This window comes from Falco naumanni, chromosome 6 (genome assembly GCF_017639655.2).
Source record: "Falco naumanni isolate bFalNau1 chromosome 6, bFalNau1.pat, whole genome shotgun sequence".
NCBI classification, from domain to species: Eukaryota; Metazoa; Chordata; class Aves; order Falconiformes; family Falconidae; genus Falco; species Falco naumanni.
In genome coordinates this window covers 19507286-19532641 of record NC_054059.1, presented here as the reverse complement: position 1 = coordinate 19532641, position 25356 = coordinate 19507286, and the positions used below count along the sequence as shown (strand labels likewise).

Below are 25356 nucleotides of genomic sequence, written 5' to 3'. Positions count from 1 at the left end.
ACTGCAAATTTTGTAACAAATAGAAAGCAATGTAGCTGATTCTCTTCTTGTAGTTAATATATGGTTTTCAAAATGTTGGGAGTTTTACAACTAGGTCCTTTACAAGATCAGATGCTGAATGATGAAGTCAGATGCTTGAGTGTCATTCTTTATTTCATAACTGAAATACAATGGAAAAACAACTGGTACAAATGTTTATCTTTGGTATCTTAATACATACACACAATGTACTGCGTGCTATAATAAAACAATAGCAGTTTCACTTCACAAGATTGAATTTTTCATTTCAAGTTTCTAAATTTGGTTTCTAGGTGATGAAGTTTCAGAGTGTCATGTTACTGATGTCTCTTGCAAAGTTTTTAATGAACAAAAGAATAAGCACAATGGGGGGTTAAGAAAAACTAGAAGACTCCAAAAGGTCAGTTTAACTGGACATACTGTTTTGTAATCTCTCTTTTTCTTGGAGAATCACAAAATGCCTTTGTATGTACAAAAAAGAAATGTATTCTCTTGCACTATCAGTTTAAAAACTTTCCTGAATCTCACTTTCCTTGAAATGTCGTGCAAATGATGTTCAAAAACAACACGTATAACCATGGAACTCAGCTTTCTGGTAACTTGTGGTGGCAGAATCTGAGCCAAGTTGACATCATAAAGGAGGCTGGCAAGCCAGTTCAAACTGTTTTAGTTGAAAAGCTGCTGAAGTAACCTGAAAAGATGCCTATCCTTTTTGGAGGTGTTACTAAAAAGAGTAGGGGGGATTGTTTGTTTTATAGTGGATCATCCCCAGTATATGTTTCTGGAGGATAAAGATTTATGCGGTATTTTCTTCTAGGTTCAGGTAAAGAAAAACTTCTAAAGTTGAGCTCAGTTTGGATGTAAGAAAAGAAGATTGGGTCAGCACTGAATTATTCAATGTTTTTTCCTTGTAAAAGCTTTTTCTAAGTAAATCTAAAATTGATCAGGAAAATAAGTAGTATTTTTTATGAGTAACTAGCACTTCATACAATTTAAATGAGCACTGAATTGTTTTCAGAATGGGAGGTCCAAAAGCATTAAAAGATGTCTGAGTTAATTACATGAAATAAAATAGGTGTTTTACTGGTAGCTATTGGTGGAGTTTCAAAGAGATTGTTCACAGATTTTGATCTTGTTTTATGTAAGAGCTCTAAGCAGGTGCAATTACTAGGCTGTTTAACCTTTTAAATGTGCTGAAGATGAGATATTAATGTCCATGGACCAGTGATCTTCTCTGGGTTAAAATTATTATTTGATGTCTTGCCTGTATCTTGCTGGATGTTACTTTTTTAGAGTACTTGTTTGCTTTCTGTTCATATATATATATGTATATAATTTGTATAACTAATAAGTGTTATGTAGAATGTATAAATCAACTTCACTCTAGATCCATGTCCTATAGAAACATTATAAGATAGTTTACTTTTTAGGCTAAAGTATCTATCCAGAACAGTTTCATTTTCTGCCACAGAAATCTGACTAAAGCTGCTAAATATTTATCCACAAACAACAGTCCGTGGCTCTTCCTAAAGCCATCTGCTGAAATGGTGCTTGGAAATCTATCAGATTTGTTGGCACTGATTCCTTCTGTATGATTACACTGCAAGAACATTATACAGTAGTGAGAGTTATGATTCATTCCTCTTAAGAAAAGATTCTAACTTAACTATTATGTTATGTTTTATATATATATACACTGAAGAGGAAAAAAAAACCAATATGAAGTTCTTTTTTATTGTTCCCCTTTTTCAGACCTGGCCTTGCAGTCTTTGATGCAAAGATGGTGTCTTTGAATGGTTCTGCTTGGTATCTGCTTGCTGAGCATGCTCTGTAGGGTGTTTAACAGTAGCAAAAGCTAAGCAGTAGCTGGGGAAAATTCCTAGTCAGTGGTTAGAGATGGCTTCTTTCATCCATCCATTTCAGCCAGGTGATAATACAGTTTGACTCAACTATCAGTACAATAGCAGCACGTGCCTGCTTTCATGTCATGAATGCTTTTTTTAATAATTGAAAATGTTTCCAGTTGCAGATTCACTGCGCAAATTCATATAGAGACAATGTTGTGGGGTTTTTTTGATTGAACAGTAAAAAGAACTTAACCAAATATTTTAGGTGGTTTAACCAGACATAATTAACAACCATACTGTTGCACTGAAAAGTATTACTCCATATTTTTGTCAAGCAATTGTCTGTTAATACATATTATAAGTTTATGAATATATCTATTTAAGATTGATTTTCCATTGTTTGTATGCATACATACATGCAAAATTTATAAAGCCAATGTTGGAGATCCCTAGGAAATTCTTAGTGAAGCAACTTTAAGAGAATATTGTTTTGAACAAATTAGACTGTCTAAATTTTTGTAAAGAATTAAGTTGCAATGCTTCTCTAGTGCCAGTCACAATATGTTCTTGAAGCTTTGTAAATCAACCAAACTTTATACATATTTTTATTATTATTTTTTCTTTTTTCTAATGGCTGCAGCTTAAGCATTGTAACATTTTGCTGTTTGACAACATGAAAGTGAAGCTAAGTTATAAAATTTACATTTGTTTCTTCCGTCCAAAGCGAAAAGTGTATGAGAGGAAATGGCACAAATAATTTGTCAAAAATATTATTTTATTGAATCATACCATTATGAATAATATTCTAATGTTTACTTAAATCTTAGAGGAAAGTTTGTTAAAAATACAAGTACAAAAGAAATGTCATTTCCTAGGTATTTTAATGGACTAATGTTTCCAGAAACATGGCTATGTGAATCTCCAGATCTTTTATATCTCATTTAAAAATAATAATTAAAAAAAAAAAAAAGCACCTTTAAATTATAGTCACTGTAGAACATGCGTGGGTTTGTCCTGAATAGCTCCAATATGAGGCTTTAGATGGTATTGCTGGTGTTCTGGGAATCTGTTGTAAGTGTAAGCTGTTAATTTCATTACTTAGCTGGAAGTCTCTTAGTTTGGGAAGCGATGTAAATTGCAGTTAGTTTTCTTCATAGAAAAAGAGTTTGAAGTCTAATACCTCTCTAAAAAAGATGTTTATGTGTTCACTGAATATAATTCCTACACAATGCCCGAACTGAATCTTTTTAGAGTACTTCAGTTATAACTCATTCACTACAGTGAATGTGTGTCAGTAAGCATTTCAGGTTCATTATGTGATGGTAAATATTTAAAAAGCCATACAAAAATTTCTTCATGAAACATGACCAGGCATAAGTGTTAACATTATTTACTTCTGTGTTTTTTTCAATTTGTCATTTGTAGTTCCTTTAATATAAATCAAACTGTAGATCTGTACTTCTCTGCTGTGTTATTGTGTTACCGATTTGCTTTCTTCAAAACATAATGCAGATTGAGTTTTTTGTATTTTGTTTTAGCTGAATAAGAATGACTTTGTTCAGGAACTTTTATATCACAATTTTCAAGTACAAGTACTCGTATTATCTTTATCTTTATATAAGCATGCTTACCGTACTCTTAACAGGAAAGACTTCTAATCAAAGTTATCTAAAATGATACTGTCAACTAACAAAAGCCATGAAGACAGAGCACTTTATAATGGCAGCTGCAGGCACGTTGTGGGAAGATAAGTAAGATTTTTCAGGAATCTTTACTAGCTTCAGGAACAAGCTTTTTGATTGAAAACACTACCACCACACCAGAAACCCCAGCAGTTTTTGTGTGTTGCACATATTTAAGTGTAGCGCATAAAGGTAGATTTATAAAACCATCCTATAGGTTTGAACTTCTTGGTTTTGAGACATGACAACTCATAACTGAGGATAGTTCCAGATTCTTCTCATACAGAGTTGGTAAGGATAAGCACTGTGGATTAATGCCTATGAATGTCAGCAGGTGGCTTCCTTGGTCTAGAAATCTAAAGTTCATGATACTGGATTGCAGGGATAAAATAAAGCTTTCATGTATTATGATGCATTCTTCAATTATTTCATGGAATTCAATACATAATTCTTTGTTGCTTTGCATAGGGAGGATAAATTAAATAACTAAAAATCATGAAGCCAAAAATGTATTCAAACAACTTGATTACAGTGGTGTTAGTCTGTTGGTATGAGGGTTGATAGCTCATTCAATTGCTTAATGTCACAAAAATGTTTACATTTATCACAACACCTGTTCTGTGTCACAAGTGTAAACATTTTGTACTTTAGAGAAGGACTCTTTGTGAGTAACCAGTTAACTGCCACTGTTATTCAAAGAACAAGTTTTTTCATATTTTTAGAGGCATATGAGAGGTGATACATTTTTTTAAAGGATCTAATAGTATCCCATCACTAAAAATGCAATTGGAATGAACTTTGCACTCAAAAAAACCTTAAAATACAGTCTTCTGACTACATAGAAGAAACTGTTCAACGATGTGAAAAAAAACCAGTTAAGCATCATGAGGCATGATTAAAACCATATTTTCACAGGGAAGACAATATGGATGTAATTGAAATTTCTTCAGGTTTTGTTTTTAAACAAATTCATCTTGGCTTGTATTTCTATAGCTTTTGGATTTGGATGAAGGTAAAGTTATCAACACTGAATTTAAGAGATTTTTGAGAGAACAGAATTTTTTTACAAAGAATCTAAGGTCATGCTGTGGAATGATTAGTGTGAAGCAGGTCATCATTAGATCCTGTTACCAAAATCCTTCTCTGAGAAGATTTTATTCATGACAAAACAAATTTTAACATCCTGAAAAATCTGTAACTATAAAGCATGAAGCATCTCGCCAGATACTCAGGAAAGTAACTTTATGTCTATATTTGATATGTGCATTTGTAGAGTGTCTTAAACAGATTGTATCTGTTTAGGAGACAATATCTTTTTATGTTTTCCTTCCAATTTTGATTTTGTAGTTTCTATGAATAGGTACATATTTTAAACAGTTACTTGAAATGTTACTGACTTCAAGCCAAAAAATAATATTAAACTAGTGTGAATTAGACAAGGTGGAAGCATGCAAGCTCATTGACAGTTAACACTGAAGAAACTGCAACTACCTACATGTTTATGGCCTGGGGAAAATACTTGGTGTAATTAGGGTGGTGGACAAGTGGTCACTGAAAATTATTCAAATTGCTTCTGGGTGTACTAATGAGACGAGTGACTGAAGCTACAAATTCTTAAGAGTGCTTGCATGGTACCATTGAGAAACGTTTATGGAATTGACCAAATGTCTGGTGGTGTGATTTTATGCATATCTGATTTGTAAACAAGAAACATTGTAGGATCAAGATGTTTCATCGTACATGAAGTAATCCTGAAAGTGTCTGACCAGCTCTAGCCAATGACAGCTGAATAGTTGGTTACAGTTAAACTGTAGCAATCTAGCTGACTCAGCATTAAGTTGAAGAAACAAGTTGTTGGGAAACGAGATTTTGAGCAGACTGCATTGTAGGACAAGTAACTTTGAAAGTGTCAGTGATAAAAGGATCTAATGTTACACATCACTGCAGAAAATTTGCATCATTGGAGTTTCTGAAATACGCCACTGAATGGGACATTGAAATCCAACAAGAAAGTTTATTTTTACTGGCAACACACAGTTTACGCTCTTGCTATATCCCAAATATAGCTGTGGTCATTTGTTCCAAGTGTCCAGGTTTTGTAATAATATTAGTATTTGAGAACAAAATGTTCTATCAATAAGTAGCATTAGTATTTGTTTCATATAAGTGGAATATGTAGATACTCATTTGCTAAAATACTACTTTTTCTTTTGGTAAAATTAAGTAATGAAAAAATCTAAGCACTACATATTGGCCTAATGGATTTTTAAAATATTGAGTAAGTGTGATGTATAGCAAAAGCCGAATGAGTTTCAGCAAGGTTAGTATGAGATAGCAAAAATCACTGAAACATATTCTCAGTCAGTATTTAAAAAGCAGAGTCTCAAAATACTGCCTGTGACTTAGTACTTTCTGGTTGTGCTCAAGGTCTTCAGAGGATAGCACTGGAAAGGATGCCGGTGTATCACATGGTTTGAGAATTTTGTAAGTCCTCTTGTCTATGTTTAATCCCATGAGTATTTTCACTCAACCTTTGCAAGGCAGTTCTGGTTCTGGACTTGGTCCAGCTTGTGAATTTGTCCCTCACGCTTTAACCACATCTAATTAAGGGCTTCCAGAACAGAAGCCATGTTCTTGGCATTTGCTGCTGTGCCTTACAGTGCATGCTTTGGGCCATGTCCTAATGGCAGCAGCTTTGTTATCACCGCTTCAGGATGCTGCTGTTCCTGCCAGTAAAATCTCTTAAGTGGACCTTGTGGGCTGATTCATGGTCTTCAGGCCCTAGAAATCAGTCTCTTTATGGTAGGTTTCATGCTCGCTATTCTGGACTACCTACTGAAGTTCTGTGGTCTGTTTCTTAACTTTAAAAGTTGTCTTTTCAAGTCAGTACTTTTCTATGTCAAAAGGCACAGCCTTCTCTCAACTCAAGCTTAGGGTGTTTCCTGTTGTTAACATTTAACACTAAGGTCATAACTGCCATGCTAGAAAACTAAACAATCTGGATTGCAGTTGGTTTGGCAAAGAAATCGGTGTAAAACTGAAACTATTTTCCCTCTTGGCATCAGAAACTACCAAGAGGAAAAGCAGCTCCTGGTTAGGTCCTTTTTGGGGGTGGAAATTTAACTCTTGGAAAAATGAATGCCCTATGTAAACCTACTGGTATCTGGCACGACTCTACAGGACAGAAATCCTTTAGTTGATGGAACTGCTTTCTAAATGATAGCCGCACAGCTCTTGAAAATTGTTGAAATTCAATCGTAACAAGACTGCCTAAACTCCATTTCATCAGCATTTGACATGTCTTCATTAACAATTTTTTTTAACTAAAACCACCGTTCTTTTCTACACTGAAATTAAGCATTTTAATTTCATTTAAGATTAGTGGTGTGATCTTTGTAGAATTGAATTATGAGCTCAAAACAAGTCTGCATGAAACAGGAATATAAATATACAATCAGTTAAATAGGAAAAAATCTTGCACTGCATTACTCCTTAATAGATGTACTACATCCTACTAGTATAAAGAATCAGAAATGCTGAAAACAGTGGCTGTTGATCATAGGTACCACTACAGAAAATCTTTTTTAAAAAAATTGTGTGCATGTATGTTTAATTCATTATCCTTCAAGATCCTAAAAATAAAAAAAATCTGGGTTTGTTTGGGTTTTTTATTATTATTCTACCCATCATAATATTGCTGTTGCACTTCAAAACCTGAAATAAGTATTGTTTGGCTGTCTACCATATTGTCTAGAGGGCCGTAAAGCTTTAACTCAGGTTGTTAACTGTCATCAACAAATGGGTTACAATCTTGTCAGCAGGGCATTTACTGAATTTTACAGTCTTGCATCTTAACACAAACTTAACATAAATCTAGGCTTGACTTTTTTGGACTGCAGACATGTTCAGGAGTATCTTCACCTGAAATTACACCCATTGCTTCATAGTTGACAATCTCCAGAAGATTTCAATTATCAAAATTAACATCAAGATGCTAATAATTGTCCAAACCCAGTATTTAACAGTTGGGGTGATGGAAAATGGTTCTTTCCCTCTTAATATGGTTCCATGCCAACAGCCTGTGCAATGGAAGTGTGTCTCTGCCTCAGTTGCTTCTGCCCAATGTGTGACCCATTGTGAGCAGTGTTAACTGAGACACTGACATCTGCAATGAAGTAGTTGAGACATTATTTCTAACGAACCACCTTTACCAAAAATTGAATGGATGACTGATGAGAGCTTAAAAATCAAATCATTAATTTCACTGAAGCTACTCTACTGTTTCCCACTACTTTTGTGGCTTGGTTTTTATTTTACAGTTAGGGCTTAGGCACAGGGGTCCTCAAACTACGGCCCACGGGCCAGATATGGCCCCCCAGGTCCTCAATCCGGCCCCCGGTATTTACAGACCCCCCCCGCCGGGGGTTGGGGGGGGGAAACCAAGCAGCCGCAGATGACTGCCTGCCACTTCATCCGCGTGCCGGCCCCCTGGTTAAAAAGTTTGAGGACCCCTGGCTTAGGACATCTCAGCTGAAGGTTTATAAAGTGCTTTTAGTTGGTCATAAGTCAGCTGTCCAAATAAATTGTTCATTTCATTGGATAATTATGAAAGCATAAACAGTTCTTAATGTCTGAACAGATGAAACAGATTCACTTCTACATCATGCTTAAGTTTTGCTTACTTTATTCACAGGAAAGTACAAACTTTTTGTTAACCTTGGTTAAGCTGGGAGGTAGGGGGAGAAGTTCATGTTACTTAAAATTTCAGCAGAAGAAAAGTTAACTGTGCCTGACTTTCTCACAGATCATTTGGGAAGGTGAGTATACCCTGGTATACATTATTTGGTGCTAATGACAGAATTAACTGATGCCTTAGTGCGGTCTTTAAAGTTTTTCTGCTTGCATGTATGAGTTTTCTCTGTAATGTAGTGTTGCCCCACAATAGTCCTTGTTCCTCTTTCTCCTGTCTTGTGACTTTTTTGAGGTGAGGGAGTGTCCTTCCTTCACCTGAGCTTTCATTTTCTGTTAGAATCTGAACTATAAAGAAGCTTTGTCCTCCCCTTAGCATCCCACTTCTTGAGATTGGTTCTGTCACATTGGCAGTCTCTCCCTGTCTCCTTAGGTTTCACATCATAGGGTCTAGAGGTGAAACTCTCCTAGTAAAAGACAGTTGAGAACTGGGTTGCTTCTTTTCCTGACTGATACTGACCTGGAAGCCAACCCCTAATTTGTACCTGTTGGAAAGGCTTGAGCTTTCCATCAGAATGGGAGTTGCTGCTGCCTGTGCTTGCAGAAATTATAATCTTGCTTCTTGGCTGTTTTTTTCACATCATGTTGATTGACTTGGAAATTTCTGGTTGCATTCAAAGGCGTGGGAAGGAACATCTGCTCTCCCCTTAATCTTTGTCCTATCAGAAAAAGTCTGTCTCTAGTTTTGGTAATAGTCACAGGTAGATAAGCCTGTCTTTTAAAGTTGCAGAATGCCATGAAAGCTGTCCCTTGCTATAGAGTTCTGTATCCCTCATGGTTGATATTATTACTTTAATATAGTTGTTAGCTATAATGGTCTACAATGGTTGCATGTGGAAAACTGAAAATTTTAAACTGTGACACTGCTAGTCTGAAAAGTCTGAAGCTATTCATCATTCTTTAACCTTGCCAACAAGTTCTAGGGGTTCCTATGTCTGTAATTACAGGATTTCTCATTTTTTCTCATCTTTGGTGGTAAAGGAAAGCTGATGTCCAGGCACCTGTCATGTCATCTTATTTTTCTGTCTTATAGCCTACTTTGTTTTTTCATCTTTCCCCATGGTTGTATTGATTTAGTTAGGATGGGTGCACTTTTTACATCTTTCTAGGACCAAAGCAGAGGTACTAATTTGGGCAGGAAATCACAGTGAAAATTGAGTTTGCAGCCAGAGGAAACTGGAAAAATATCAGTATCAAAGGACTGATAAGAGCAGAAAGGCCAGCCAGAATGTAAATTATAGTTTTAAATAATTGCTGTTTAAAACTACTGAATAGTAATCATTCATTACAATTACCAATTATTTTCAGCTATAAGCTACAATTACTTGAATAGAATAAATTAATGTAGCACAATATATAGATTGTTTCTAAAAACAGCCTTGAAGTTTTGGATCCTCATTACAACCTTCCTAGATAAAAGCAGAGAAATTAACCTGATTCTTGAATATTCCCATGCTATATAAGGCTCTGGTTTTTGGCTCATGTACTAGTAGGACTGAAGATTGTTACTTGTGAAATACAGCTGTAAAGATCAAAAGTGAGTCTATGAGTTGGAAGCAACTTCAGAACCAGCCTTAGAAAAAAGGGACCGGAATAGTACAAAACAGATAGCATAATAATATTGTACTCTCCCTTACACTTCATTTGCACATGCATGCACTGCTTTCCCCTGCCTCCCTCCCACCCCCCAAAAAACGTCCTATATCCCTTCTATATTGGCCAGGCCACAAAGGGTAAGTATCTTGTTGAGTCCGAAGTGAAGGTCTTTTTTTACTCTATCACAGCATACATACAGGTTTGAAAGTACACTGAAGCTTATTCCTTTCAGAACTTCTGTCAACTCTTAAGGCATAGGAGCATTCGGACTAAGTAACAGACAACTCAAAAGCGGTATTTATTGGTTGAAATCCTTTCTTGAAAAATATCTAAGGCCTGGATTCTAGACCCAAAGACAAAATGAGAGCTAATATATTTAGGCTGGAATTTAACCAGTCGCAAATGTAAAACTGTTCTTATCGAGTCAATTCTTAGCATGAATGCACTTTATTCTTGAAAACTAGCCTGGAAAAACATATTTTATGGTCACATTTTAAATAATGTGTCACAACATTCTTAAGAAAACAAAGTCTGAGTTCACTTACTTGAAAAGCAGCTCATACAAAACAGGACTTTGCTCTTACTGTCCTTCAGCTCCAAGAAGCACCTGCTCAAACTTAGAAGAAAGAATATGTTTTGAGGTTGGATGCCTCTTTTATGGTGTAGTTCAGTTAATGTACAGGAAGTATCACGTCTTTAAAGTACCGGGAATATTTACAAATACTATTTCCTTTGAGCTACCAAAATACATGTTTTATATTTCAGATGACTTAGAAAAATCTTATTGGCAGACTATAAAGAAATACTTAATGCAACTGGGCTCCTAAAAATATATGTATAGGAACACTGAAGCATGTCATTTATAACACCGACTGTATTCCAGACCTAAAAAAAGTTCAGAAAGTGTGTTCTATTTTAGAGCACAGCTATGCAACTCTTCAGGATTCAGAGATTAATGATAAATAAAAGGACCAGTTAACTTAATACCACCTTTCCCAGTGTTTTATTAATAATAATGCTGCTGCAAATGTGTATTAGAACTCACACTGATGCTCACCAGATGTCTTTTTGCTGGTCAGAAAAGAAAACGCTAACTCAAAAAGATTTTTTGCAATAAAAGCAACCTGTAAAATAAAACAGGCACAAAAAGCATAGAAGAAAAATTGCATAGCAAGAAAGGGAGGCAATTAACTTGAAAAATGTACAACTGAAAATTAAAACATAGTTTGGCTGTTTTCTGCTTGGTAACTGTAATTAAAGAGGACTGCTTGTCTTACTGAAGCAATAAAACAAAATATTGTCTGCTTAGCAAATGATCTCTAACTTGCAAAACTATGCAGTTCTGAATGCAAATGAAATACATTTAATTTCTCCCAAACTATTTTTTTCAGTTTCTACATTTTGTACGCATCCTTCTGCATTCTTGAGTCTTTGAATCTCTTTGAAGTGCACGGACAGAACATTTGCCCAGAATACTCACTGGACCATCTTGTATGCTATGTGTTGCGCCATAAAAGCTACAATTCAAAAGCTGGCGTTGCAGGGTAATATCAGGACAAGCTGCAGGTTTCCCAGTTTGTGTGGATCCAGTATTTTCACTTCTTTATAGATAAGGTATTAAGGAACTGTTAATAACATTTCTGATCTGAAGCTGAAGAAGCAGTAGGATCTTAGGTTGCTTTGGCCTTGGTTTACAGTAAATTTTTTTTCTTAACCCAACTTTGGCAAAAGTAGTGGTCTGATTAGTTTTTGTATTAAAAATTATAATTTTTTAAATAAAAAATCGTGAGGAAGGGTAATTTTCTGCACATTCTGAACAGGAAAATCAGGATCTGGCTTTGGATCTAGTACTATACAAGGACCCAAAAAATATAGTGCAATTCTTTTGTGTGGATTTGACTCCAGCCTTTTAGCCAAAGAGCTTAATTCTGATGGCAGTGAGGCTCGGCTTCAGATACTGGAGAACATCATGACCATGCTGAAGCATACATATTTGACATAGACGAGGTTTTCCGCCCAGGAAGATTGGACTGAAAAGAGTACAACCTTGCTTTTAAAGGATGTTTTGTGCCTTCCCAGGCTGTCACATCCCAGGGTCTTTAATGTTCAGAAATTTATGCAAATCCAGCAAACTGTATTAAAACAGTACGAGGTATGTCCTCACTGTTGTGAGGCCACATACAATGTGGGCCCACGTCTGATTTCAATCATCCAACCTAACCTGCGCAGTAGAGTGCCTAATAGTGGTGTCCTTCCACCATGAGAACCCTTACTGAATGTCTTAGTAAATTTTTTTTGAGTCAATCTACTCAACTTTTGAGTTTATATTACTTTAATAATAAATCTATTCATGTTATGGTAGTTATATTTAATAAATCTTGTGTTGTTACTATTTTTGCTCAAACTCTGTGTATAAAACTCAAACGTAGAATTGAAGCTGTGAAGTTCTTGGAACTTCCAAGAGCAATTAAGTGTGACTGCTTATTTGGAGTTCAAAATAATGCAGTAGAAAGTCTTTTGGCTAAGAATACAACAAATTTTGATTACAGATAAGGGCATGTTATCTTCTTTTCAACTGTAAGGCTAGCAGTAGGCTTAGGCATAGAATTTCTCTTGGATAAATGTTTCAATATAAAAATTCCATCCTTTCCTCATTTGAAGTAATGCAATTCTATTATTGATTGGTTATGTATTCACATTGTGTATATCTTCTATTCCAAAGTATTACATAGCTTATATAATGTTGTCTGAGTGTATCTTCATCATGAATTTTAAAAATTATCGAATATGCTACATTACGTTGCTTCTGAAGACTAAAATAGTAGCTGGGTTTTAAGTTTTTCAAATTTACCCAGCTACAGATTGCTTTTTGTTATCTTTGATATCTAGCTTGTCAATGGTATCTAAATTGTGTTTTATTTATACAAAGATTGTTCATATAATGAACAGTCATGGGTCTTTTAGTCTAATAGTCTACACTCTACAGAGACAATTCCAAGGAACTCCATTCTTAAATGTGATGAATTGCTTGAACACTTAATGGAGAACAGTTCTGTACTGATAAGAGAGGACAGATGGAGTTGCATCAGAGTATGTTCTCTGTTCTGTTCTATGATTCATTACTGAATCGTTACTGAATGAGTTACTCTTGGGTCTTCTTTGGCCAGTGCTACCAGCTGTAATCCAATTCAAAATGTTTTTGTGGTCTTAGCTCAGTACATTACTCAAAGGAAACTGAATTTTAGCAGACTTTGTGAGCTTACCACTTGTGGTTATGGTAATATATTGGAGGGGCAGAAATGGGAATGATTATTTCTTAGGAGCTGTAGGTGTCTAGAGAAATAATTAGAAATTCATATGCTGATTTTGAAAATCAGGAGAAGTTAAAAATAATGTATAAAAGTCATTCAGTCTACTTTTTCTACAAAATTGAATTCCTTATGTGTACATACTTGTCCATGTTTGTGTAGCTACAAGTAATTCTCAGCTGAGATTTTTCCAACCCTCTTTTTACATGTATTTTTTTATGACCATGTTATGTTACATATTTGTCTGATATTGCTAAAATTCATGTTCAGTCCTACCTTTGTGCATGCTGGAGGCTTTCACAGTCATTGCTGATAAGCAAAGGATACTTCTTCCTCTTCTAACTTCTGTCATACTAATTCTCAAAAAGCTTGTTTAAATTCTGTATGGGGCAGACACTCATACTTTGCACATAAGCTGTGGAGGGTATTGCAGGGGAACGGAGGGGTCCTTTTTTAAGGTATGTCAAAATTGCTGGTTTGAGGACTGCTGTACTTTTTGAGTATACCTTGTGTGTTACGTTACTCGGACAACTTCTATTCACTAGACAAGATTTAAAAGTAAAAGAATGTTTAATTAAAAACCTGGACTTAAAATACTGAAATTGTTCCCAAAAAAAAAAGCTACACTATCAAAATAAAATTATTAAAGTTATACTTTACAATAAATATACCCTTATTTCTTCAGCATTTCAGCTAGTTTCTGCCTTTCTTTTGGAAGAAACTGGAATAATTTTAAATTACAGTTTTTCTTTGCTGCAGGTAAGCTGCCATTTCCTTTCTACCTGATCAAAAGGAAAAGGCAAAAGACAAGTACTATCCTTTTTTCTGTGGCGTCCTCGATTGCAAATCCTTTCCTTTTCGTTTTTAAAATGAAAACTTACATTCCTGTCTTCTGTTATATTGGATGCTTTGATATCAGACATGATGAAGGCATTTGCTTGCTTCCTTATCCTCAAAGTTTAATATTTCTAGTATATGTGTTAATTAGTACAGCCTTTTCCCTGGTGATACTGTAATTATGAAGTTGTTTAGTCCTTTTAATGGAACAGTTTCTAATTTAAGGGTTTTTTCAAAGGGAAAAAACTTTTCTAATCTTTGATGTTTTCTTCTCTCTTCCACATTTCTAGCCCACAAGGACACTAGTTATGACGAGCATGTCTTCTGAGTAAGTATTAAATATTTTGATTCTGTAGTCAGCACACCACTGAAACCGGAATGTTAATAATCTTTTTATGCCTATACAAAATGAAATTTATCTTGGGGTCATGTGTTAAAATGTTTTATTACATTCTGTATCCTAGGTAGGAACACACGCATACATACGTATGTCATGGCTATTTACACTGTATGTGTATATTTGTGTTGTTCCATAGGTGAGCTTAACCTGGATTCAGAGCAATAAAACTAAAATCTTAAGCAAGTTTTGAATTTTTTTGAAAGAAGCATAAAAAGTAGTTTTATTTAGTGAATTGTTCAGACTTTCAGCACAAGACAGCTTTTTTTCCCCATACACTTTAATAATTTCTGTTTAAAAAGTCATAATCTGAAACATCAGTTTAAAATGTTTTCTTTCATACAAATAGTTGCTGAATAAATATCAGTTGTAGGTCTTTTTAGCCACTTAGTTTCAAAGCATTAGAAGCAGCTGCCACTGCATATTTTGGGAGAGAGTTTATAAATTTTTGGCATGCTTTTATCATTCTCTTTAAAGTCTTACAGCATAAAGAACATCCAACAAAAACACAATTCCATATTTTATGCTACACTTGCTTACAGTTTTTTAATTCTTTTGCAAAACTCGAGATATTTTTACTACCTACAAATCTGTTTCAGGTTTAAAGGAATTAAATCTTGACAGTTACATAGATAAAAGTAGTCAGAAACAGCACTTAGTGGCTATCCCTTTAGAAGTTCTTTGTAAATGGTTGTCAATAGCTATTAAGTATGCTAATACATGTCAGAGACATAAAATAGAATTAATACTTTTCTTGTATTTAATATGACTGGATGCTAGTAACACCAAGACTACAAAATGTACTTCGCAAATCATATAATACAGGATCACTGTGGGGGAGGTGAAGATAATAGCTAAAGTGTAGATAGCAGTAGCAGAAAACAGAGGCTGTGATCTGCCTAAAAGAGAACAAATCCTGGCAGAGCTGGGGAAGAAGTTATTTTACTGAAAGAGGTAATTCATATATTATTTCTTTTATGTTGCTTGTATGTTGATTTTTTCCCACTAGCCAATTACTAATTTGTTAGATAAACAATATATTGTGGCAACAATTGCTTTTCATCAGAACTTCATCAAGATTGTGCTTTTGTCTCTCTACAATTGTAAAAGGGTGAAGGGAAAGGGACTGCTTCTGAAAGAACCAAAGCACTGAAAGCAGTCCTCCTAAATACAACCCAATGGCCAAAAAGCCAATTCTACTACCCAGTAGCTACAGCCTCAAAAAGTGGTTCATTAGAATTTAAATTTTAAGATATATGATTTCAGTGGGTTTATGGCATCGGGATTTGAGATTGTATTAAATGCTGCTCACAGATTCACAGCCAGCAACTACCTTTTTTTCTGAATCACAAATTCAGTGAAATTTTGCTGTAAATTTGCATTTGTCACTTTTTACAGCTGACTGGAGTATAAATTAGCGAGTTTTCGCTGCAATTTATAATATATCTTAGAATCAGTTTTTTCTTGTACAACAGGACTTTTTCCTTTTTTTGTACGGAATTTTGTATAGACACAAGAAAGAACTAAGAAAAGGTTCAGGTAAAGCATGGAAATGCATCCCCTGAGCATGCAGTCTAGGCAGGGCCAGCCCATATGGGTTGCAATGTTACAAAAACATTCACGTGTAGGCTATATATAAAGCTTATAAAATACAAAGGGAATACTAAATATTCTAGTAACATTCAAAGCCATATAGCCAAGGCCATGATTCATACTGAAGTGAGGGTCAGTGGTTTGGGTTTTTTTAAGTGTCTCCACACACAATATCACCTTTTGAGTTAAGTGTGAAGTTAACTTGCTATATATACTTGTTATATATATATATATATATAACTTGTTATATATACATAATGATCTGTTTTTATTATTCATTTATTTGTTAGAAAATTCTTAAAAATAGATTGCTGCATTCTCTGTGAAGAATTTTTTTCAGTTTTGTTAGAGTTCCTGTGACTAGTGTTCGTTTTAGATGGGATAATTTGGGAGTTTTAATTCAGTTACTTTCTGCGGAGTGAAAGATACTGAGAACGAAGTAGCCCCAGAGACTTCTGAGGATGCTTTGAGTGTGCTCGCATTATGTCAGTGATTAACTTAAAAGTTTTACCCAAGAGAATCCAGGGAGACCTTATTGCAGCCTTCCAGTACCTAAAGAGGGCCTACAGGAAAGCTAAAGAGGGACTTTCTACAAGGGCATGGAGTGATAAAACAAGGGGCAATGGCTTTAAACTGAAAGAGGGTAGAATGAGATTAGATATTAGGAAGAAATTCTTTACTATGAGGGTGGTAAGACACTGGAACAGGTTGCCCAGAGAAGCCGTAGATGCCCCATCCCTGGGAATGTTCAAGGCCAGGTTGGATGGGGCTTTGAGCAACTGGTCTAGTGGAAGGTGTCCCTGCCCATGGCAGGGGGGTTGGAACTAGATGATCTTTGAAGGTCCCTTCCAACCCAAACCATTTTATGATATTCTATGTGACTGTGTTCAACATTGTGCTTCTTTTATCTTGTGTAGCATGTCATGGACATTTTGAAGTCAGCCAGGGGAGCAGAGAAGGCACTGGAACTGAGCTTTCATTTACAGATCTTTAATGATCATTTATAATAATGATATATAAAAATAATCATTAATAAGAACGGTAAATTGCTCTCATGCAATAGCTTTTCTCTAGAGATACCAAGATCTCACTGTTTTCACAATGATGTATTTATGTACTTCAGCGTAGCCATGTTGAGAACTCAAGTTAGAATTCCAGTTATAGGTGGCCATTTTGGATTTTATATTTAATTTCATATATTCAACTATAATTATATTTAAGGGTAAGTGAATTTTTAATTGAAACATTGGCTCAGATATATAGGTAGCAAGCCACAACTTTAGGACTTCTCTCAAACTTAGACACAGCATTTTATTCAGATGCCAAAAAAATGGTTCTTCCTAGTGAAAACCTCTTAAGGGTGTTGTGTCTAAATGTTTACGTTTCCTGGTAATACTTTTTTGATAGTACTACAAAAACAACAAAGAATGAGGCTCTACTATACTAGGCATTGTACACAAACAGTATGATAGATAATTCCTGACTCCAAAGCTTCTATTTAAAAATATAACATAGATGTTGGGGGACAAAAGAAGTTTGATGTGCAAGTAGATATGATCATGTGCTGTTTGGACTCTGTGGGAAGGCTGAGTTTAGCGCTAGCAAGTGGGTAGAGGTTCAGTGAGGAAAAGATAACAAATTATTAGTGAGGAAAGAAATGAGATGAATTTGTGTTGTGCATATATGCTTTTATAATTCTGCATAGTCATTCAACATTGTATGGTGGGGTTTTTTTTCCTTTTCTTCTTGTTAGGGAGCAAAATACGGTAATTCAGGTGGTGAATAAACTTGGAAACTTGTTATTCTCAGATGATATATGTGAAACAAGTCAAGTAGTTACAGGGAGTCCTCGTCGTACCTTGAATGTTATGCTGGGAATTGCTTGTGGGTGTTGGATTGTTTCTTATGAATGGGTAAGAAATATTTTTTTAATTTCACTACCTGGTAAATTAAACTTTTTTTGTATAGCTGAAATATCAACCATATAACCATGTCTGTGTCCATGGTATATACAATTGTACAATGTGCAGATATTCAGGCTTACCTAGAGTTAGTTCAATTAGAGGAAGTTTGTCTGTGTGAAGCTGTTACCATGACTTTGTCTTTTAGTATTTAATCTAACCAAAGTATTCCTATATTTTACCTTCGAATGTACTTCAGAAGTGTCTGAAGTCTCATCTCATGGATGAGAAATTCACATCACATGCATTGGGTTTGGACAGATTGAAAGCTAAACAAATGATTTCTGCTCAATGTTAGCCAAGCTGCATTAATCGGTTTGAATTTTTTAATATATGATTCTGTTCTGAAACATGTATTGTGTTCAGCATTGGTAAAAATGAAGGGGAGTTGTTACGTGTTTTGCTACATAGTGCGAAAACTGTAAAATAGAAAAAAAAAAAAAATACGTAAAGCTATTTGTAACGTTTGGAGACTTTGTAATTTACAGAAATGGTTCCCAAACATCCAAATCAAATAATCACTGTATATCCTCAAAATTTCTTGTGGACTAGCATATAGAGTTAAAAGGCTGTTACCATAAAGATAAGATAATCATGAACTGCTGTACTGAACCCAGATGGGATGGAGTTAATTTTCTTCATCATAGCCTGGATGGTGCTTTGTTTTAGACTGGTGACCAAAAGAGTGGTGGTAACCCACTCGTGTTTTAGCTGTTGTTCAACATTGCTTACACAGTATCGTTATTCTCTTTTTTTGTCAGCCCCCTGCAGCAAGTAGGCTGGGGATGCACAAGAAGTTGGGAGGGGACTCAGCTGGGACAGTTGACCCCAACTGATCCAAGATTTTCCATACCATATGATATCACATTCAGCTATAAAACTGGGAGGGTTTTTTTTCCAAAGCAGCCATTGCTTGTAGACTGGCTGGGCATTAGTCTGCTGGTGGGAATGATTACTTTTACATTACTTGGGGGTGTTAGAACTTTTTTCTTCCCCCTTCACTTATTAGTGGCCTTTATCTTAACCCACAAGGTGGGGCGGGGAGTGGGGGAGGGGGGAGTTGTTCTTGCTTTTGCCTATCCAGTTCTCTCCCCAATCCTGCTGGGGTAGGGAGTGAGTAGTGACCAGGTAAAGATTTTACCTGTCGGCCCAGGATTAAACACCTAAGTTCTTCACTGTGATAATACAGATTAACTACTTGATCTGACAGTGCAAATGACAGTTTTTCAGCTTTCCTCATGTTTCCAGAGCTTTAAAACATAGCTGGAATTTATATGGAAATAGCTCTTCATTTTATACTGAAAAGGGTTGTAGAATAACTTTAAATTTCATGGTTTCCTTTTTCTTATAAATACTTCAGAATTTAGTTATTGGGCTGAAAACAAACTCTTTTTGCTTGTTTGTTTTCAAGCTGTCTGGCACTTAACCAGTGTGAAGCTTGTCCTACATGATGCACATGTTGTTATCTGAAGATGCTATTATGGTACACTTTGGGGGGTTCAGAAGTTCATGGGGATTAATTTCCCTTGGAATAAAGGGCTTTGCATCTTTAGTCACATTAACAGTCCAGTAATGTGTCTTTGTGGCAAAAAAAAAACCAACCGAAAAACAATAGCACCCTTGGCTGCATTAAGAGGAACATATTTGAGGAGGGGCTTTGGACAAGACAAACTGCACAGATCTATTCCAGCCTCGACTATTACACGATTCTTTGTGTCTGTGAACGAAATACATTGAAATATCTGTCTCACACTTAGTTTTGTATGCAGTTTTAAACAAGTAATAACATATTTGCTCTAAGTTCCTTTCTCCTAATATTGTAGGTAAACACAAAAGCTGTATAATTCCTTGAGAAGAAGCTTCAAATAACTACTAAAATAGCTAAAGATGTAGACAGCTAGTACAAAAGTCCAGTAAAATAGTTTCCTATCTTTGTTCATAAGGCAGTATTTGGATAATCAGTATTCTGACAATTGCTGTCCTGAAATTTCATTGCCCATGTTACGCGCTGCACTTTTATGAACCAATCCATGGTGAAAACATCAACACATACTCTTTATAGACCAGTACTGACTAGTAGCAATGCCAGATTTTCTTGCTGCCTTACAGTCTACCTTTTAGACTTATCACAGGATCATATCTATCCCTCGTATAATACCAATAAGTTAAATGGAATTGTTCCAAGGATTAGTTAGTTCTTGTAAATATTATTGGATCAAATGCTGAAGTTGTCTTCACTCATTTTATTGAGCCGCTGCTTAGACAAAGTTCTGAAGTTACTAGGAGAGCTGCATGAGAAGGAACTAGAGAAAAATTTCAGAATTCAGTTCTCCAAATCAGAGTTTGTTCAGTGTTATAATATCTGTTCATCTGTGAATATTGCTATTTTTAATTTTTTTTAGAACTGTGCCTAAACCTTTCATGAGGCTGGATATAGCTTTGTCCATAAATGTCTAATTCCTCAAGTAATTAAGTAATCTGTTGCACTGAAATAAAATAGTGCTTTGACCTTCTTACAAAAATATTTCTTGATCTGGTTAAATCTATGTATTTTATCACATAGGCGCATTATTGTCTTACTTCTAATTGTGCCACTGGCATAATTTTGCCATCTTTTTACTCAGTTTTTTTTAACTGAATAATTTAACTAGAGAAGAGAAAGCTGAAGCCTTACTTAACCATCATGAGGAATTTCATAGAAGATTAGTCTGGAGAATTTCATTTAAGCAAAATAATCTTTTCCTTTTATTAATGCTACAGTACTGAGTCTTTTAAATGCCTTTCTATATGGTAGTCAATCCTGCCATAGTACTTTCATTGGTAAAATACCAATGGTATTGATTTTGAGCAGTGATAATTGTCTTTTGGAAGATGTTTCTTAATGTTTTAAAAAGCTAAAATATCACTTACCTCTACCTTTTTGCTTGTAACTTGGAGAGATAATTTAGGCTGCAATGGTTTTTTTTCTTCTTCTGACAAAAGGGTAAAACTTACAAAGACAGATGTTGGAGAAATATCAAACTTACTGTTTAAGGTTTAATCTTCATAGCACTCTGTTTATATGTTTCAGGATGAGTTAGTCAAGCATAAATCCCGTATGATCAGTATGCTAGCTGGATGGGTAAGAGGCCTTAAATTATGACTAGTCAAGGAGTGTGTTTTCAGACCCTTGAGAACTTGATGTGTGACATAAATTTTCCTATATGGTGTGAATAAAAGAACACAACTAATATGGATATGCAAAGGAAAACTTTGCACACAGGCTAACCTTATATAGCTGTATAATCTGGAGGACACTTGTTGGAGCTCCATGCCATACAGGTTGCCTGCTGCTGAATTAGATAAAATAGTCCATACTTCGGAACTATTATATAGTAACATAAGATTGATCAACTTGAATCTTGAGTTCAAACCCAAAGGAAAACATTCTTTAAGGCTGTAAGAATGCCACAGAAAAACTATGCATTTCTCTCTTCTCTTCTCTTCCCTCTTCCTATTTCCTCCTTTCTTGGTCCTCCATGACCAGCAAGACTGCATCCTACTAGAACTGGATACATTCTTAATATCTCAGTGTTATCAGTTGTATTTTGCCAACTTCTGATACTCCTATACTCAGTATTCATGCTTGATCCATACTGTACTGCTTTATCACAACATTTTAAGATAGATCTTTTGTAATTGCACATTTGAAAACTTCTAGATAGCTCTTCTCAATATGAACACATATTCTGAAGTATTTCAGCTTTTCGTAGCCCTTTTTCACATTCTAAGGAACTGTTGAATATGAAGATATTACTGACAACAATAAAACGTAGTTTACTCAAGGATAATATTGCAAATCATAACTTGTTTTCGTCCTAGATTAATTTGAACCATTTTTTTAGGGTTGCTATGAAAATATACTGGTTGAAAATTTGTCTCTGCCAAAGTCAGAAGCAAAATTTCAGTTACTTAGAATGGAGAGCTTTTGCCTTTCTGTTCATGAAAACTGAATGTTTTGGTGACTGGTAACCTAATTATTTACTGCAGGACCTGTTCATGAACTCTGTATCTAATTTTCTTTTTATGTAGGAAAGTAGATATGATGCCTTTGTACTTAATTCCAGAACCATGATGGACAAGCATTAATCCATCTTTTGTGAAGATAAACAAAATTAATTTCTAAACAAAATTCTGTAAATACTACAAGGATTAACAGAGGCTGTTACCATATAATTGGCCTGGAAAATGCAGAGGGATTGCTTAAACCCAAGAGATTAGTTATGATTATGTCTTAATAATTTGCATTGTTTGCCTGCTACTCTTGGTACAAACAACATTTTGGTACTATAAGGACATGATGTACACGTTTTACAGCATGGTACATCTGTTCCTGCTCAAAGTTATTTACAAAGAAGTTATTTTCATGCAGCTTGTGTCTAAGAATTGTATTAGGCATTACAGTTTTCTTGGTTCAGTTAAAGTCGGTTCATTCGGTCATTAAAAGAAAAATGGCTTAGATTTACACATTTCTTTTATTTGCAATAAATATATACAACTATAAGTATAAAGCTAACAGATTTCAGTATTCTTGTAAAAAGTAACTATTTTAAGGTACTACCTTAAAATCCTAAGCTGCAGTCTTAACTATGTTTTTAAGAAGTTACTATGCTTTTCTTCACTAAACACAGCAATGCATTACTATGTTTTGAATAGTTTTTAAAGGTCATTGACTTATTAATGTGCTTATCTCTTATTTTTAGATTTAATATGATAGAATTATTTTCTCCTTTTTGTACAGCTGTTGCATTTTCAAATATTTGGTTGTGTGTTTTCTGAAAGTAAACATAATATTCTTTGGATTTTAGTCAAAGTTCAACAGTAAGTTTGAAGATGTGCTGTTTTTCATTATTAACAAATAAAAATGATCACTGTTCACTTCCAATAGCCTGCAAAACTGGACACCTCCCCTCCCAAGTAAAACACCACTTGCCACATCATGCAAAGCACCACCTTTTGTACCAGTTGATACTACAGGTTGCTAGCTCCTCTGAAAGTCATCAAGCATAAACTACTTTGCACTAAAGACTATAGAACTTGTTTTTAATAACAAAATTACTTTCTAAATTCAGTTTGCATTTGCTTCTTGCAGCAACAGGTTCAGCGCAAAACAGCCCTTTGCAGAAAGTTGGTTTTTTTTTCCTAAATACAATTAGGCCATTTTATAAGATTTACTTTACTAGTTTACCATCAGACTGTTCAGTTTAGAACCTTGTTTAGTTAGTGGGCTGTAACAGTGTAAAGGATAACTTTATCATGCTTGATACCTATTATGCCAGTTTTTGCCTAAGGGGAACATTTCATAGCACTGGTTCCCAAATTTCATGAGGTAAAGTTTTATAATGTACATTAAAACTAGGCATATATGGATTTGTACGGCATCTTCCAAAAGAATAAAAAAATACAGAATATTTCAGTTAATTGTGAGTCAAGCATGGTAATAATTTCATGCACTGATGAAATTCAGCTTGTGCTAAGGTGAGTAATGACAACAATTTAATGGTGCATGGCTGTGCTAACAGTAAGAAACAGACATCATCTATTTGAAATGGCTAGAGAACTATGTAGGGAAAATGTGACTGCCAGGGGTAGAAGAATTATCCTGAACACAGGGATTTACTTTCTAATAAATTCCATATATCTCATTTTGGGGGTATATGTACACTCCTTGTTCACTTACTACCTGTTGCTGTAGGAGCAGCCAAGGTATTGAGGGTTGCTGTGCTTTTTAAGGTTGCATGTATGAATCGTGCTGTCTCTCACTAGTGGGTAACAATGCTTTTTGGAACTCATGTTTAAGGTGTGCCAGATGGCACCTACAGAAAGGATGCTGTGAAGCTCAGTTATCTGTAAAAGGGGAAAGTTGTTGAACTGTGTGACAGTGGACAAACATGCTAAAGAACTTGCCAGCCAATGTGAGAGGCTTTATTGCTCCAATCACATTGATGAAGCCAAAGAGAAGAATAAACCCCTCTTCCACCAGTGTGCTTCAGAATTTAGACTGTGTGGAAATTAGTAGCAAAATGTCCTTTGTACAACTCAAGGGCAGAGCCATGGTAGGAGCTTCAGTCTTTTTCCGTTTTCCCATAAAGATGATGCTTTTACCACTTGAGGCATAGTCTCTGAACACTGTGAGGCTTTTAGTATTGGAGTCTTAACAGCTGCAACTTATAATGATAAATTGTTTTGAAGAATGGTTTAGAAAATCAGCCCAGGAAAAATACTGGATAGAGTAGTTTGGGGAAAGTTTTTTATATAAAAAAAAAATAAAACCAGCATATTTAGAAATTGAAAATATAACCATTTAAAGTAGGTTTATTTCTGTTAACCATTTTGTGGTGGCCCTGATGGGAACAGAAGTCTGGAAGTAATCTGAAGTGTTAGGATTGCTAGTCTCCAAGAATCATATTGATCCAACGTTTCAGAGCTCAGTTGAACACAACAGATTATGTATTTTCCAGACAGTTGGTACTCTGCACTGTTAGCATCCTTTTTTTGTACTCTACCACATGACATTGACAAAGGAGGATAGTAAAGAGAATGAAATTGAACTTTTCTTATGTAATTTGGATTATATACAATAGTTGTATAATCCCAGTCAGTAGAAGGGATTGATACTGGTCCATTATTTTTTAACATCTTCATATGTGATCTGGATGATGGGGAGGAGTGCAACCTCAGCAAGTTTGTGGATGTTACAAAACTGTGAGGAGCGTTTGATACACCAGATAGGTGTTGCCATTCAGAGGGACCTTGACAGGCTGGAGAAATGGGTCAACAGAAACTTCATGAAGTTCAATGATTAACTGAACCAAGAGAACAGAATTTATACAGTGTGACTTCCCTTTTCAAATCTTTAATTTTATGTATCATGATGCAGAATTTTCTAACATTCTCACAAGGTTTTCAAATTTAATGTAGCCATGCATAGAAACAGGACTTTGGTAATGATTTCTTTCACTTGTAAAATTTTTATCTTTCTGATTGCTTGATTTTTCAGTGAATCATTTGATTTGGGTAAATGAAATATCAAACCAACTATTACAACTGCACTGTTACTTCTAATTACACATTCAAAGAGTTTGCTATTTTAGAAATTAGAAGACTTCTAGTTACCTCTTAATTTATTTTAGGTTCTGTCGTCTTTGGAATTGGGCCATTGGATCTCAGAGGAACCATATGAGCTTTCATCCAGCTTCCCTGCAGCTCCTGTAAGTTTAATGGCCCTTTAAGCCTGTGACCTTTCTATTGTTTATCTGGGAAATGACTGGCCCTTTAAATAGGCTTTGTCAACAAGGCAGCGTACTAGAAAAAATATTTTTCTAAAGC

The 25356-nt window shown here is 35.1% G+C and overlaps 1 long non-coding RNA gene across 1 annotated transcript; it reads left to right on the top strand.

Moving 5' to 3' along the window:
- The first annotated feature begins 317 nt into the window (after window positions 1–317).
- Window positions 318–25234, top strand: LOC121090129. Its single transcript, XR_005828459.1, has 4 exons — window positions 318–418; window positions 14328–14365; window positions 17837–17940; window positions 25161–25234. It is a non-coding gene; the product is annotated as an uncharacterized LOC121090129 (long non-coding RNA).
- Window positions 25235–25356: the final 122 nt, after the last annotated feature.